Source organism: Otolemur garnettii, unplaced genomic scaffold (genome assembly GCF_000181295.1).
Source record: "Otolemur garnettii isolate 467f Iridium unplaced genomic scaffold, OtoGar3 scaffold00017, whole genome shotgun sequence".
NCBI lineage: Eukaryota > Metazoa > Chordata > Mammalia > Primates > Galagidae > Otolemur > Otolemur garnettii.
Window position 1 is genome coordinate 10,382,861 of NW_003852412.1, and position 18,118 is coordinate 10,400,978.

Below are 18,118 nucleotides of genomic sequence, written 5' to 3' on the forward strand. Positions count from 1 at the left end.
TCTAATGAACTGCAGATCGACACTCGGATGGATGAAATCTTGATAGAACTGACTAGTGTAGGTGAGGCAGGGGGAGAAAAGGTCAAAGGATTAAAAAAGATTACTTAGAAGGTAGAATGAAGGGCACACTTCAATATTTTAGTTATTTTACAGATCTTAAAAGATCTTGCTTACTATGGAGTAAAGAAGTTTGGCAGTACCATGTCTCATACAGAAGGGACTAATGATTAATGACCCTGAAGTGGTAGAAGTTCTAAGTAGGAAATTATTTGGACATCAAATCAGGCACCATATCCTTCAAGGGCTAATGAGACCATATTAAATTTTATTTACTATTTCTTTGTCTTTTTCTTTTCTTTTCTTTCTTTTCTTTTTTTTTCTGGGGCAGAGTCTCATTTTGTTGCCCTTAGTAAAATGTGGTGGCATCATAGCTCACAGCAACCTCCAACTCTTGGGCTTAAGTGATTCTCTTGTTTCAGCCTCCCAAGTAGCTGGGACTACAGGTGCCCACCACAATGCCTGGCTATTTTCTTGTTGCAGTTGCCATTGTTGTTTAGCTGGCCCAGGCTGGGCTCAAATCCACCAGCTTTGGTGCATGTGGATGGCACTGTAACTACTGTGCTATGGGCACTGACCCTATTTACTATTTCTTGCATGTATTTTTTTAATTAATCATGAAAAATAACTTATATACTCTTTTTTTTCTCCCCTTATTATTGCCATTGAGACTTAAAACAAATTATAATGCATCTATTCTGGAGTTATATTTAGCTGTGCTATGGTTCATGTATGAATATTAATGGAAAGTCTATATTGTTTCAAGTCCTTCTGTAAAATGTAAATAAAAATGCTCTTTGTATTCAGTATAAAAATGTATGGTTGAATACATGTGTGCATTTAAAAATGGTGGGTTTTTAAATAAAACTAGGGTTCTGTAAAGAAAGAGTAAGGTATGTGTGTGTAAGTTGGATGGGATGCTGGTAAGAGAACCAGCAGAATTACATAGAAGATGGACTGTTTTGGTGTCTGTTCAAATATGATTGGTTATTCCTTATAGTTTTCTATTACCTGAAAATATTTTTAAGCTTGTCTTTTCCCTTTAAGAAAAATGATTAATAATTCCAACATCTGAAGCTTCTTCTGTTATATCTGCAAGTACTCCTTCATGGTACCATGCTTCCTTGTGTTTTCAGTTATTTTATGTGCTTTGTTATTTTGTGACTTTCACTGAAAACTTATTTGTGGGAATTTTTTTTTTTTTTTGAAGTCTAGGGTGAAGGAGAGCTCCTCCACAATGGATTTGCATTTCTTTCTACCCGGGCACTGGGAAAGTGCAACCTAATATTAAAGTGAATTCATAGTTTGATGAGAATTTGGGGCTACCAATGTTTACAACTTACATTCAGTTAAGATTTCTGAATTTTAAGTGTTTTCTCATTCTATTTTATAACTACATTGTCTTGTTCTACTCAACATTACAGCAACATTTTCAGCAGTCCCTTGTATTGGCAGCAGTAAGGTGGAGGATTAACTTTTGGCTTCCCTTCACTAACAGTGTCAGGAGTGTTCAACCTTTTTTCTTTTCTGTCACACATTGGAAGAAGAAGAATCGTCTTGGGCCACACATTAAACACATAAATATTAAAGAAAACTGATGAGCACAAGAAAAGCTCCATACATACTTTTCACAATATCCGACACCACAGATAAACAAAACGGTCCTCAAATAATCTACATATAGCCTGTGGGACACAGGTTGGACCCTCTGGACCTTTGGGTTGCTTATGGTGGAAGGTGGGTATGGTTTCACTGTTAGATTTAACAAGCTGTGCAGGTTCTAGGCTTTGTCTTGTAGGCCCCTCCCTCCCAAAGGACTATGAAAACCTATCCCATCATTGCTATCAAATATCTTTTAAAATGTGAGGGTGAGTGTTAGAATATTACTATTTAGCAAAGCCCAAATGACAAAGAGGATTGATAGCAATGTCAACAATAACTGCTAACATCACAGAAAGGGAGAATTACATAGAATATACCTCCTAACTGAAGGGCATACGGACACATAGGTAGTGGTTTTATTGAAAAAACAAAACTTGACTTTGCTAAACCTTTAGATCTATTTTCTGGATTACAGGAAATACAGGCAGCAGTTGAATATGTTCAACAACATAACAGGAGCACAATCAGCAAAGTCCAGGCTGTGGAAAGCTCTACAGGACAAATGGTTTCTTCAACAAAAGCAAATTGTAAGGGAAAAAAAGGAGCATGAACCAATAGATAAAAAGAGACTTAACAGCCATTATCAAAGAAATGCAATGTGTGGTGGCCTTTTTTGGCTCTTGATTCAAAAAAACTAATTTTCAAGAAATATAATATAATAAGGGGGAAGTGGGAGGGTAGGGGAGATGGGTACCTATGTGAACAATGTGAATGTCCCAAACAATGTGAACACTCATCTCCCACACTTGAGAAAGGAAATAGGGCACTAACCACAGGAGCAGTCCACTTGCCAAACTGCCCAGGCACAGCACAGGTGAGAGCTCTGCGACTTCCTGGGACATTTAGTCAATTCTGCAATGAGTTTTGGGGACTGAAAAGGCTGAAGAGCGCACTGAAGGAGAGAAGCAGGGAGGGGCCCCTTATGGGCCTGGGGCTGGGCTTAAGCACCCCCTGACAGAAACTACCCAGCAGAGGAGGGACGTAAATTTTTTTAAGGACGTCACTCTAAAGCACAAAATCCCCTCAGGCATAGGGCAGAGGGACAGAACCCTTGTTTCCCCAGTCCTAACATTGGTACTAGTGGGAATAAATATCTTTGTTACATTAAATTGCCAAGGATGAAGGCAGGAAGTATTTAGGGAGTGACTTTAAGTCAGAAACCAAAACTGTCAGAAAAGGTGCAGTGACATGGAGGGCTTTAAGAGTCTCATGCTCTGCTGACTGAGCTAGCTGGGTGTCAGCAGGAATATTTAAGAATAATGGGTGAAATAAATGGATGAGGTGAGATTCAAAGCTGTAGGTTTTAGGGAGAAGGAATGAAGAATGTTCTAGACACAGTAGGGAGAATGGAGAGGATACCACCTTCCTACCTCCAGACACAGTGATGCAAAAGCTAGAGAGAAAATAAAAATAGCCATCATTTCAGCGGGTTGTGGGGGAGCAGCCTCTTTGGAGGGCAAGCCAGGCGTCCATTAGACAAGGAGGTGAAGAGAGGAGGTTGAGGACACATGGTGGTTTACCAGTGTGGACTGTGAATTCTAGAAGGCCTAGGCAAAGGGTTTCAGGAGTTGGCTAGGGACAGAATACGCATGTGCTGAGCCTTATGAGCATTAGAATGTAGGAGATGAGAAACGCCCCTGAGATTCTGAGGCTTCTTTCAGTCATATATAAATAGTCATTAAGGGCTTAATGAGAAGAATATTGGTAGATTAAAGACACATAGTGTTGGAAGTAAGAAGGGTTAAGTGTCTGTGTCTTGCTCTTGACTCCTAATGGTGGAGATGAGAAGTGAAGTGTGCACTTGGTCCAAGAGTATGGGGCTCTCTTTAGCAGGAACCAAGTGTTCCTCTAAGCTTGCAGAGCATCTTATGGGACTCAGATCCCAGCCTTTGAAAAACCTTGCTTTGACTACTAAAATGGGAGTAACATTTCTTCTGTGCCTACTATGTATGAGGCATTGTGCTTCTTGGGCATATTAGGCAATTTAATGTATTAGTGTAATTTAGTTTTACCAAAACCCCACACAGACCTCTGATGCTCATGATGTGTCTTTGAGGACTCATTTTCCAGCATCACAAGAAGATACTCTGCACTGAGGAATAACAGTCCTGGTTTGTAGAAGGGTAGTCATTTTAGAACACCTGAATTTTGTGGGGACAGGGCAGCTGTACCCCCTTACTATCCATCAGATTCTACAAGACAAGAGTTTTTAGAAGACAGGAAACATTTCCTTTTAACAAAGGTGTGAGACTAACTTGAGAGCCAGATGGAAGAGGCAGGACCCTAGAACCAGAATTGCTGTGGAGGGCAGGCCCAGGAACCAGCACACACCATCATCATGAGAATCGTTTTTTTGTGCTGCAAAGACAAAATGTTAAAATACCTTTTTCCAACCCAATCTGGTCTTACCTAGGACATTTCCTGCAAATGCATAATCAGAGGTTTTCCCTGAAGAGCTGTTATCTTCAAATGTATCAGAACATGAAAACCCACTTCTTTAAATATCTCCCAGAGTCATCACAGGCGGGCGGTTTAAGGAACAGCTCTCATGGCAGGAAGCAGGTTGAGCATTTTTAAGGTTCCTTTCATGGTTTTCGGAACATCTGTCACTTGAAGAAACAATCTATTATTTTGTGACAATTGGGGGGAGGTTCTCGAAAAGGTACCCATCTGGGAACACTGAACTACCTGCACGTTTTGGAGTTAAGGGCTCAAAAAAAATTTTTTATATAATATAATACGCGGGAAACCCAGATAAGATGTATGACTTTTTATTTCTAATGCTGGATTCATAGGCACTTCCACTGAGGTACACCTTCCTTCTCATGGTAACAGCACAATAATTTCAGCTTAAATAATTATTTGATTTAAGTAATTATTTTGCTAAGAAGAATCCACAAAATGCAAATGAGCAGGTTCGTTGCCTGACTATCTCACATATGGTTGCAAACTGCAAAGCCCTTAACCCAAATAAGACAGAACAGCCTGGGAAGTGTGGGCTCAACAGGACAGGGGAATCATAACTTAAGAGGTCCGGAACGTCCGATGCTAAGAGGGGGGATAATGAGAGACCGAGGGTTGTCTCCATCTTCTTCTCTCCAAGGCTTAGTCCACAGTGGCACAAAGCGACCGGAAAGCTCAAGTTACAACACCGCCCCCGCGAGCCACCTCGTCCCCACCTGCCTCTCTGGGCAGGAGGCTCCCTCCCGGGCACACGTACGCGTCAGGTTTATATCCATTCACTCTTTAGTCAACCATTCAGGCGTCTTTACACGGTTGAAACACATTCTCGGAGAGACGCTGTGATGTGTGCGCTGAAGTTCTATCTACTGCAGCCCGTAGCGGCATCGCGCTTTGTCTCCCTTGGGGTCACAACCCCAGGAGCAACGACTTTGGGGAAGGTGCATGGCTGCTCCCCACCCCACAAGAGTTCCGTGGGAGCTCGAAGCTCGCGGGGTCAGAGACGTGGGGATGCCCCACTTTCCTTCGCGTCTAGATGGCGGGAACCTCCAGGGTGGCGACGCCCTCCTACGCCGCCGCTGGTGGGTGCGCCAGGCTTGGGTGTGGCCTCGCGGGGGCGACTTTCTCTCCAGCCGCTTGGTCCAGCGCTTTGGAACAGTAAGCTCCGGTTGGGGTCTCTAGCTCGCCAAGGGGAGGAAGGTTTGTTCCTAAGAACACAAGCAAAATTCTCTCGGGTTTTTTGTTTTTGTTTTTAGATGTGGCAGCCTGCCCCCTCCCACGCCCCCAGGGGCCTCTTCCACTGTCTTCCTGTGAGTCCCGCCCTACCCAGCATTAGGGAGAGCCCAGACACAGAGCAAAATTTTCTTCTATTTGTTCCCGCTTGTGCCCAAGATTCCTCTTGACTAGAATGCCAGCGTGGGGGTGGGGGCTGCGGAAAACGGTCCGCCTAGCCCCTGCCTGGTGGCTGCCTGGAAGCCAGGTCAAAGTTAACAAGTCAGTCCCAGCCCTAGACGCAGGATGCAACTCCCTTCCACCCAGCATTAGCAGGATCCAGCAGCCAGAATTCCCTGGCACCTAGCTGGACCTGACCCGGGGAGCCGCCAAGTGCTCCACGCACAGTCACCCTAGGTGAGGTGACTGACTAGTTAAGGACTGACACCCTCTCCTTCTCCCTGCCGCAAACTCGGAGCCCTGACTTCTCTAAAAGTACCTGCCGCTTGGAGGTGGCCCTGGCTCCCTCTTCCTCCCGCCCCAGCCCGGCACAGGAGCAGCGCTTCATCACCCAGACTTCCCGGAGCACAGAGAGTGGCGCTGCTCCCGCCTCCCCCGAGCGCGGCGCGCCCTCCCCGCGCACCGCTAGTACTCTCGCCACGCCGCCGCCCGGCACTGCAGCACCGGGGGGAGGAGGCGAACGGAGGAGGGGAGGAGGACTGCAGCGTGCAAGCCGGGAGCCACTTTCCCGCCCCTCCTCTCACCGCTGACACGCTCGGAGGAGTCACCACTCCGCGCGCTGCAGGAGAGAGTGGCAGACGGAGGCGGCCCGGGGAAGCGAGCGGAGCGGCGCCCGCACAGCGGCGGCTGCAGTGCTGACACCACTCGGGACAGGGGGTCCCAGACGACTAGAGAGGTGAGTGTGGGGCCCGGGTCGGCCCTGGCGAGACTTCCCGCTGCTGCTGGATTTCCCCTCCGGACCTGGAGGCCAAGCGCTGCATCCTGGGGAACTTTTTGCAGCCTTTCAGAAGAGCAACTTTGCCCTGCCTGGCCCCAGGGAAGCGGCTGCAGGTGCCCGGAGGTGGCCAGGCGCCTTTGTTCGAGTGGGATTAGGAAAGTAGGGGTAAGAGAAGAAGTGAGCCCCAGTTCGCTGGGGTGGGTCTGGGGACGCGGGAGCACTTCATCCAGGATTCGTGGGGGTGGCGGGTGGGCGGCAGTGGGGATGCGGGAACCGCATCTGCAGGGAGCTCTACGCTCCATCGCTTATGTGGTTCGACGGGCACAGGGGGGCTCAGCCAAATGAAGCAGCCCAGAGCCTCCCGCTGGGTGCTCCACCAGTACCCTCACTGCAGCCTCGGGCTTAACTTTTTGGCGGGGATCCCTCTGCAGACGTGAGGGTGGCGGGAGAGCAGAGGCAGCCGCAGTAGGCGCCGAAGAGCCTAAGAGATACACTGTGAATTTTCAAACTTCCCTATAATACCCAAACCCCTGCCTAGCGTCTACAGGAGAGCAAGAGAGGAAGGGTGTGCAGGGCGCCCTCCGGGCTGTAGCTCTTTGTCAGTTCCTTCACTTCCCTATGCCGCACCTTCATCCAGCAAAAACCTATTAAGCGCCTACTGTGCGCCAGGCTCTGCCATCGGAGACTCGTGGATGTGAAGCTCCGGAGGGATCATCCCCAGTAAATACACTATTGTGCTAATTTCAGGAGGTGATGAGGGCAGTGGAGGGGATCAGCCAACCCATCTGGTCCTTTCTCGCGGTGGGCTTCCTCTCTCCATCTCCGCCAGGCTTCTAGGTTGGGAAGACTTTTCTCCCGCGCGTCGTGGGGATCTCCATGAGCTGGACCCGGGGGGACTGCGGAAGGTGGGGATGAACTTGGCTCAGGGCAGCGGGCACCCGGCTACAGATGCACCATCCTGAGCGTATCTGTGGGCTTGCGGGGACCTCAGGCGCCGCGTGTGGGGGCGGAGGGGGAGGGGCTGACTCACTGGGGCTGGAGGTGCCGCCTGGACGGCCTGAGCTGGGGGCGCTCGCGTCACCCGCTACGTGTGCAAGTGATGCAAATGCAGACCCGCTGGGGGCGGGCGTGGGTGGAGGGTGGGGGCTAGCGGTGGAGTCTCGGTCTGGGAGTGCGCGTGTGTGCGTCAAAGGCTCTCCGGTGATGGATGTCCCGTGGCGCACCAGGCGCTGACAGAGGCGACCCCGCGGGGAGGCGGAGGGCGTGCCGACCGCGGCGACTAGGGGCAAAGAGGAAAGCCCGGCAGGGCCCGGGTCTGCGCGCGGGCGGCTCCGCAGTGCGCCGCAGTGCTGGGAAGGCGCCGCAGACCGCGCACTCCCCCCGGACAAAAGGGATGGCGCGTCTTTTAAGGGCTGCCCTGATGAACTCCTCTCGCTCTGGACCTGATCCCCTCGTTCTTAGCTGATTGACAGGAAGAGAAAGTAGTTTCAGTTTAATTCTTATCCTTAATCCTGGGGAATTTTCCATTCATTTTTTAGGCGTTCGCTCATTTTCAGTGGCAAGTTCCAAAAGGCCTCCTGCTCTTGGCAAGTTTTCATGTGAACGCTTGGGTGTTGGGGGTGATGAGGTTCTGTAGTGTGAATCCATTCCTTCACCATTCTTCAGGATTTGGGGCAGGAGGCCTGGCCTCTAAGTGGGGTACAGGAATGGCTTATAGAACAACGTGCCGCATCATTCCTTTTCTATAACGTAAAAATACGTGTTAAAAAAAAACAGCATACATTCACTGTGGAAGATAAAAAGCCCCGTCCACGTTTTATTTTTCTTTTTAAAGATCGCTTTCTGAAAACCCAATGACAAAGGTTTTTAACTGGCTTTTCCGAATGATCCCATATTTGCAGTATGTGAAGTGGAAAGAATGAGGGGTGCCCGTTGGGAAAGAAGGAAGAGGGGAGGGCAGGAAGAAGAAAAGCAGTCATTAAAGAACTCAAAGACAAAGATCCCAGTCTCTATTTTCCCAAATATTATGTCACCTCGGGCGACTTATTTACCCTCATAGGTTCATCTTCCACATTAGAGAAATGTGAAAAAATAGCTCTCTTGTTTATCTTGCCGAGTTGTTTTGAAGATGAAAGAGATCGTCTCAGAGAGCTCTCGGAATACAGTTTTTTTTTTTTTATATGAATGGAAGGTAATATGAAACAAAGCCCCTTAATGAAAAAGAAACAATTTCACCTTTTAAAAATTCTGGAGACTTTCCCAGAATTGTTCCTTTAATGAGATTTGGCCTTCAGTGTCAGCAACTGCAGACAACAGACTTTTCCTAGCAGTCTAATATAAAGCCAAATGCCATTAGCTGCGGACTGTCTGGAGAAGGGGGAGGGGGAAGCTCTGGATCACATTGAGTGTTTTTGGTGATGTAGCAGAGAAATCAAATTTATTTTTCATGAGCCCCAGACAGTGAAAGTAGCTTCCCTCTGGTCTGAGAAGCAAACTAACCTAAGAGCTTTTAGGTTAAAATCCTATTCATTATTAACCCTATAATATTCCTTAAGCGTGAAAGATGCTTCAAAGAGCAGGATGCAGTTCCCAGCCTCCAGGAGATTACTGCAAAGCCTTCATAATGTGCAGCAATATATTGTGTAACCACAAGTACTAGAAATCCATTTCCTGTAATTAGGAATATTAGCTCATATTCTTCAGTAAACTTGTTGAGGACATATTCTATAAATAAAAACATGATTTGTTAAAGTGCTTTCTTAATCAGACCACCATGTTGTTGTTAATATTATTCTCCATTATGGTAGATTTCTGTGATTAGTAAAGTGGAAATTCTGTGTTTATTTATTCTATGGGGCTGCAACAGCTACAATTCACCAGCGTGCTTCTTGGTTCCATGTTTTTGAGATTTCCTTCTGACCCTGGCTGACAGCATGCATATCATCCTTTATTTATACACAAACTCATCATTTAGATTGTTTCTTGGTAAATCCAGGATAGCTTCCCAGCATGTACTTTGATACAATATTGCTACATTGTTTTTGTGTTTGCTTTGCTTTTTCAATCTCTGGGCAATTGAGCAACCCTGGTGTTTAGAATTTGCAGTGGATTGCATCTGGTGTTTCTTTCTTTGAGACAGCTGAGAATAACAATGGGAATAAGGTTACTTTTTCAGTTCTGGCTGTAAATACATTTTCATGGGATATAAAGATACCATTTAGTTTTTTCACAAACATGTGATTAGAGATGTGTTTAGGGCCACTAAGCTGTACACATCATGATGGCTTCCCCTGTTGGGAAGAATTAAACTGAGATAAAACTAGACAGGGGTTGATTGAATGATTTGGTCCTTTCTAGTTTTAATGTTCTTTCCTTCCAGGAAATAAGGAGATATAGGATGAGTTTTATTTTACATTCGAACTTTGCTTATAAGTAGAAAATTTTAAAAGGTTTTTAAAAATTAGCTCATGTTGAAATGTTGCATGGAGCTATAGGCTCTGTTTTTGTAGAGTAAATGGTTTACTAGATTTTATATTGTGCCATTAGAAGCACAGACTAAAACATTTCAAAGGATACAATTTGAAGAATAATAATTTCAGCTTTAAGTAAAGCAGATAAGATCAATTTAGCATGACATTTTAAATGTTTTCTATTGTTCACCTAATGCACATCAGGCTTGCTGTATCTTTTCCCATAGACAATAGGTAACACGAAAGATTAAGATTGATTATAATGATGAGCTTTGACCTTCTGACAACCTTGGACCCTCTTGTAATTCAAGAGTACAGTGATATTTATGACAAATAAGACCAAGTGCTTTTTCTTATTATTTGCCACTATTTCAAAATCCTCTGAAATTAGAATCTTAGAGTAGCCAAATAGACCTAAGAGTCTCAGATAGTTGTGCGTATTCAACTTTCCTGGGCCTTGTTCAGCTGGAGATTTCTGAGCACCATTCTAGACATTTTAAGTTAGGGATTGCATGGTTGTGCCCAGAATATGCTGTTTATCAAGCTCTGCTCAGTGGGTTGGAAGCCATCACTGGAGGACCACACTTGCAGGAGCCCTTGACCTAGTACTAGATAGCACGGCAAAGATCCAGAATGCATGGGATTTGTAAGCTATATTGTTCTTTTTAATTTTTATTGACTATCTGCTGGAATCCCTCAGAGAAAGCACATTCTAACTGGCAAGGCAGATTTAAAGATGACTGACTTCTTTGATTAAAGTCACAGGAGTGAGTGAGATAGGTGATTGGGAAGGACTCCACAGAGACAGTTGGATACAGGCGTGTTGCTGGTGCTGGTAAGCTATGCATTTTTGTATATAGCATATGCACATGGAGTACTATTTTTAGTTTTCATAATGATCCTGGACCTCTCATTACTCAGGGAACTTGTGATTTTTTCCCAGACTCAGGGCTTATAATCAACTAAACCATGTAATCAGACACCTAGTCCAGTTATGTTTCCACTATTCCCTCCCTTTCTTCACCTGATTACAGATCATCCAGTGTGTCCAGACCTTGGATAAGCATTAGGATATTTTTTTTTTTTGAGACAGAGTCTCACTTTATTGCCCAAGCTGGAGTGCAGTGGCATCATCATAGCTCACCACAGCCTCAAACTCCTGGGCTTAAGTAATCCTCCTGCCTCAGCCTCCCAAGTAGCTGGAATTATAGGCACATACCCCTACACTTGGCTAATTTTTTGTAGAGATAGGATCTTGCTATATTGCCCAGGCTAGTTTCATTGAACTCTTGGCCTCAAGCAATGCTCCTGCCTAGGCCTCCCACAATGCTAGGAATATAGGTGTGAGGCACAACTCCTGGCCTGTCAGGCACTTTTAAAGACTATCCTTAGGTCTCCTGTTAGGTGATAACAGTGAGTCTTCCCTCTATCACAGTTCCTGTAATTGCTGAATAACAGGAACCTGAAGTTCAAGGTCAGCTTTTGTAGGTACACCAGGAACACTAGCAGCTTGTTTTTAAGATGCTATCTCCTCCAATATTCAGGTTTTAAAATGCACAAATTCATATGAGATAAATATTGATGTGGGAGGCATTTAAGATTTTTCTAAAAGAAATATCTGCGATGTTTTGTTCTTTGCTTTAAATTACCTAGCCGAGTCTGACAGCATGGATGCCTCTGCAGCAGGGAACAGCCATCCATTTGGCAGTGGGTACAGAAGATGGCCCACTTCTATCATTTCAGGCTCCATCCAGCCTCTTAAAATACACTCATTTTAATATCACTTTTTAGTAGTTCTAAGCATGCCAAAAATTTTCAATTTCATTTTTGTGCTTATGTGTGTTTGCACTTGAGAAGTAACATTCTGATAAATCCTTGCTGCCATTTTCATGTGTGCCCTCACAACATTATTTTCAACACCCAACAGCATGCCAGTTAATGCACAATAAAAGTATTACTAGCTGCCTTGAAATAGTGTAAGTGTAAAGATTATTTTCTGAAGTATTCAATTAAATCTGCAGTCTGCGTTTCCTGTTGGCTCCATCAGTGTGGAGGAGGAAATAATAGACTCACAACAGCATCCACAGTCGGCTCTCTGGTTCTGTTCCCACCTTACTTGTGTATTTCCCCACCTGCTTCAAAGATTACTGTGATCTTTCACTCTGGCAGGGGTCACTCAGGTAATTCTCATCCCCTGCTGTTTCCTGTAATGACATCACTATAGTGTCTCACCCAACCTGCATGTCCAAGGCCAGAATGCCTTGGAGGTGTGGAATCTTCTGTGGAATCTCCTGGCACTGCCAAGCAATCCTACTATCCCTACAGAATTTAGAAAACGTGTGAATGCATGGGGGCCAGCGTCAGGACACTTCAAGTGGTGCAGTGTCCTGTATTCACATCAATTGCTCCCTCTGATGCAGGCCTACTGTTCTAGGACCATAAAGAGTAGGTCTCAAAGTGTCTTTTGCTCAGAAGGAGCTCTTTCCTGGGGGACAATCCACCCCTTTGAGACATGCTCAGAGGCGTCAGGATACTAAGATAAATCGTAGAATTGTATGGAGGGTGTCTGTTGCACCATGATTTGCCATAGTGAAAAATTGGAAACAACCTACGTGTCTGTCAGAAGCTGAAGAGGTCAATTATTATCCATACACATAATGAAAAACTATTGAAATGAATGAGTGAGTCTACATGTGCTGAGATGGAAATAATTTGAAAATGTTATTAATAAAAATATAGCAATTCATTGACCAAAAAATACAGTATGCCTCTGCTGAAAAGAATTTAGGTATCCAATGTACTCAGTACTTCTATGAAACCAACTTATATTTCCTCACACTTTCTTATGAAAGACAGAACTCTATAGCCCAGGATGAAGGAGAGAAATAGAGTGGGAAGGGGTGGAAGGGGAGAGGTTTGATAGAGGGAGGGTAAAAAGGCGGGACCAGACTTATGGAGCATATTGCAAGGGTACAAGTCAAATCTGTCAAGTGTAGAACATAAATGTCTTAACACAATAATCAAGTAAATGAGGCGAAAGCTATGTTGATTGGTTTGATGTAAGCACCAACAACACATTGTACCCCATATATGCATAAATGTATTCATGATTGATGTGTAAATGACTTAATAAAAAAATAAAATAAAAAGAATTTAGAGTACTTTACAAAGTCTGGAAGAACAAAGACCAAACCCTTATTTGGGGGGAGGTAAGAAGAAATAATGCATTTATTTCTAAATTGTTTGAATTTTCAACATTAATCACATATTCTTTTTGCAATGAACACACCAATAAGGATGGTAAATATTAGTTGCAAGATGCCCCCATGATGCTATTTTTTGAATATGCTTAAGTAATATTGTTTTAGTGACAAAAAAGCAGTGCTAGTTTTTCTCCTGAATACTTCTTCAGGCACTAATATTATGTAGGTTATGAGACTATAAATTACTTCAGGACTCTGTAAAATTACTTTCCTTTTGAATGAAAAAATGATCATTCCTATAAACATCTAGTACAGTGGCCCTTGAGCAAAGATTTTTCGTTGCTGACTTGGGTTATCAGAGCTGAGGATCAATCACTCCCTCACCCTCATCCTCAATCAATCTTATTGGTCCAATAGCTGTCAAATGTCTATATTAGTACTCTGAATATTTTTCTTTTAGGGGAATTTTTCATTCTACTATGACTGAGTATTTGATAGGGTTGAGGACTGACAACTTTTAATCTTCTTTCGCCATAGGCCTGGAATGTCCTCCCTCCCATCATCTCTTCTTCCCCCCACTCCCAAATTACACACATTTATCCATAGAAAATGTTTTCCTCCCAGCCTCAGCTTAAATAGGGGATGGTTAATGGGTGCAAAAATATGTTTAGATAGAAGGAATAAGACCCAGTGTTCAGTAGACCCAGTGGGGCATCTACAGTTAATAAGAATTTGTTGTATATTTTGAAATAACTAAAGAGAAGAATTAGAAGGCTCCTAACACAAAGAAATGATAAATGCAAGAGGTGATGGATACCCCAATTACCCTGATATGTTCATTACACACAGTATGCTTGTCTGAAAATATCATATGTACCAAATAAATATGTACAATTAGTATGTATTCATAATAATTAAAAATTTTAAAAAACCCTTTAGCTGGCTAAATTTTTTTCTATACCAGTTAATTTTTCCAACTACTACTAAAATAAAGGCAGTTTTCATAAAAAAAAAAAAAAAGCCCAGGGGCAGCACCTGTGGCTCAGTGGATAGGGCACCAGCCCCATATACCGAGGGTGGCAGGTTGGAACCCAACCCTGGCCAGCTAATACAACAGTAACAACTGCAACAAAAATAGCCAGGCATTGTGGTAGGCACCTGTATTCCCAGCTACTCAGGAGGCGGAGGCAAGAAAATCACCTAAGCCCAAGAGTTGGAGGTTGCTGTGAGCTATGATGTCACAGCACTCTACCAAGGGTGACAAAGTGAGACACTGTCTTAAAAAAAAATTCAATTTCTCTCATTGGCAGAATTAGGGTACATCACTCAGGCCCTCCCAGCCACAGGTATTAGCACTCCACATGCTGTATCCTCCTGGCTGCTTTGTGTGTGTTTACTGGCTAGACTCTAAGCCCATAAGAGTTGAGAGAAGAGGCCAAATCATTGAGATCTTAGTAACTTCCAGCACTGGGCACATAGGGGCTGGAAATGTTTTATTAAATACATTCTTTTAAACCTTTATTTATTAAACTATAATATACAAAAGAAAAGTACACATATAGGGAGATAGTTGAATTGATTTTTACAAATGGAACACATCTCTTTAAAGAACACCCTTTTATAAGACAGAGAGAATATTCCCAGTGTTCTTGGCACCTCTCTAATGCCCTTGCAGTCATAACCATCTCCTGTTCTCCAAACTTCAGTCCTCTGGAGAAGCCTGGCAGGTTCACCCTCTTCGGCTCTGAATCCCACTGCTTCATGCCCATGGTCTGAGAAGTGCTTGGGAGAGGATAGCCACTGCCAGTGGACATAAGTATGGCATGACTGTGCCCAAACTTCCAGTCCCTAAGGTTCCAGGCAGAGAAAACAGTCCCTCTACATGGGGTCTTCTGGGCCACAAAGGAGGTTTGCTTGTGACCTGATTCTAAGTCCATTGTGAGCAGCTCTGTCATTTGACCTCCATGCCTTCTCCAGAATCTCTTTAAATTGCTCTTAAACTGTTCTTTTATATCCAAGCCATTCTCTTTTCTTTTCTTTTTCTTTTTCTTTTTTTTTAGACAGAGTCTCTCCTTGTCTCCCTAGGTAAAGTGCAATGGCATCATAATTCACAGCAACCTCAAACTCTTGGGCTCAGGTGATCCTCTTGCCTCAGCCTCCAAAGTAACTAGGACCCTAGGCATCTGAGTCTCACTCTTGCTCAGGCTGGTCTTGAACTCCTGAGCTCAAGAAATCCACCCACCTCGGCCTTTCAGAGTGCAAAGGTTACAGGTGTGAGCCACCAAACCTGGCCTAGATACTCTTAATTCTTATCAGCAGATCAAGGAAACTCATTTGAGAACCCTGGAATTCCATCAAATTCTTTTTTCCCCTGTAGATTTGCTTCTAACATATTGCCAGTTTTAAGGAACTTCCTGTATTTATTTAGAGGTTATTGTCCATGATATTACCCATTACCCCATTCATTAGGATCTGTTCATGTTTTTGGAGTATCAATACTATTTAAAAACTGTGATTTTACAGCACTCCCCTCCTCTCTCACCCTGAAGTCTGGAAGCTTGTCCCCTATGGAGTCCAGATTCTGGGGCATTTTCTGAGTGGTGTGGACAAGGGTAGGCTATTGCAGGTCTGTGCTGATTCTGTGACACGGGGGTAAAGAGAGGACTGTGGACCAAGAGGAAGAGGGAGAAGCAGTGCCCTGTGGCACAGAGCAGCAGTGGCAGGAACAATAGGGCTCACACCCCTGGGAATATTTTGGAGACACTCCCTGCCTCTCTTTGGCAACCAGAGAATGCCAGGCCTCTACTCCAGTGGCAGCCACTGGTGGAACAGATCTGGGATGGAAATGCAGGCCCCCTGAGACTTCAACCCAAAGTTACTGATTCACTAGGATTGGACAGAGACCAGCTGAAAACAAAACAGAGCCACTTAGACCCACCACACAAAGCAGGTCCCCAGTATCTCAGGCCGTAGCACTATATGGATCCTTTGCAAAGCTCTAGGGGAAAAGGTACAGACATCAGTCCTAGCTCTTGGGCAAAGAGCTGGTTAATCCCTACTCCAGGAGCCCCTAACCCAACTTCACCTAATCTGCTCACCTAGCCAATGGTGTAAAATGATCATGGGGCAGAATCAGTGGAAAAACTCTGGCAACATAAATAATCAGAGTAGATCAACACCCCCAAGGAACAAATGGCAGACACACCAGAAAATCCCATTCATAAACCAATGGCTGAGACATCAGAAATTGAATTCAGAATTTGGATTGCAAATAAGATTAATAGAATGGAGGTGAAGTTGGAATTAGAAATTCAAGGAGTAATTCAAAAGTTGTCTCAAGAATTCAATGAATTCAAAGACAAAATTACCAAAGATTTTGACACATTGAGGCAAGAACTTGTAGCCCTCAAAGATCTGAGAAATACAGTAGAATCCCTCAGTAACAGAAGGAGTAGGCAGAAGAAAGGATTTCTGACATTGAAGACAAAGCTTTTGAACACTCCCAAATGTTCAAAGAGGAAGAGAAATGGAGAGCAAAAATGGATCATTCTCTCAGAGAGCTCTGGGATAATTTAAAGAAACTGATACTCACCTTACAGGAATTCCTGAAGACTATGAGAGGGCTTTGAAAGGCACAGATACTCTACTCCATGAAATAATCAAGGAGAACATCCCAGACATGCCAAGAGATTCTGAAATTCAGATAGCAGACAATTTCAGAACCCCAGCACAACTCAACCCAAATAAGGCATCTCCCAGACATTATAATTAACTTTGCCAAAGTTAATATGAAGGAGAAAATTCTGAAAGCAGCCAGATGTAAGAAAACCATAACCTATAAGGGGAAGAATATTAGAATGACTGCAGATCACTCTGCCGAAAGCTTTCAAGCTAAAAAAGGGTGGTCATCAACTTTTTAATCTCCTAAAACAAATAATTTTCAACCCAGGATCCTGTATCCAGCTAAACTTAGCTTCATCTATGATGGAGAAATTAAATACTTTAATGACATGCACATGTTAAAGAAATTTGCCATAACTAAACCAGTTCTCCAAGATATTCTCAGACCTATCATCCAAAGTGACCAGCACAATCCTCTCCCACCAAAGTAAACTCACCCAGAAATTTTTGATCAAATTCCAACTTTCACAGTGGCAAAAGGATTAAAAATGTCCACTGGACTTTCGAAAAACTCGATACTCAAAATTCTACCAGGATTATCAATATTCTTAATTTATGTGGATGGTTTAAATTGTCCTCTAAAGAGGCACAGGTTGGCTGACTGGTTACAAAAACTCAGGCCAGATATCTCCTGCATACAAGAATCTCATTTTACCTTAAAAGATAAATATAGACTCAGGGTGAAGGGATGGTCATCTGTATTACAGGTAAATGGAAATCAGCAAAAAGCAGATGTTGCAATTTTATTTACAAATACAATAGCTTTTAAACCAACAAAAGTAAGGAAAGATAAGGATGGTCATTTCATATTTGTTAAGGGTAACACTCAGCATGATGAGATTTCAATTATTAACATTTTTATACCCAACCAGAATGTGCCTCAATTTATAAGAGAGACTCTAATAGGCATGAGCAACTTGATTTCCTCCAGCACCATAATAATCAGAGATTTTAACACTCCTTTGGCAGTGTTGGATAGATCCTCCAATAAGAAACTCAGCAACGAAATTTTAGATTTAAACTTAACCATTTAACAATTGGATTTAACAGACATCTACAGAACATTTCATCCTAACAAAATTGAACACATGTTCTTCTCATCAGCCCATGGAACATTCTCCAAAATTGGTCACATCTTAGGTCACAAGTCTAACCTCAGCAAATTTAAAAGAGTAGAAATTATTCCTTGAATCTTCTTGGATCATCATGAAATAAAAGTTGAACTCAGTAACAACAGGAATCTGCATACTCATACAAAAACATGGAAACTATATAACCTTATGCTGAATGATATCTGGGTCATAGACAAGATTAAGGAGGAAATCACCAAATTTTTGGAGCAAAATGATAATGAAGACATGAATTAACAGAACCTCTGGGATACTGCAAAGGCAGTCCTAAGAGGGAAATTTATA

The 18,118-nt window shown here is 43.5% G+C and overlaps 1 protein-coding gene across 1 annotated transcript in view; it reads left to right on the forward strand.

Annotated features, from left to right (window-relative positions):
- Positions 1–6,208: 6,208 nt before the first annotated feature.
- The window catches only part of SV2C (synaptic vesicle glycoprotein 2C), a 241,488-nt gene continuing 229,578 nt past the window's right edge, over positions 6,209–18,118 (forward strand). Inside the window, exon 1 of the mRNA XM_003785923.2 lies at positions 6,209–6,307. The gene's annotated coding sequence lies outside the window, so the exon portion shown is untranslated. The remainder of the gene's footprint in view (positions 6,308–18,118) is intronic.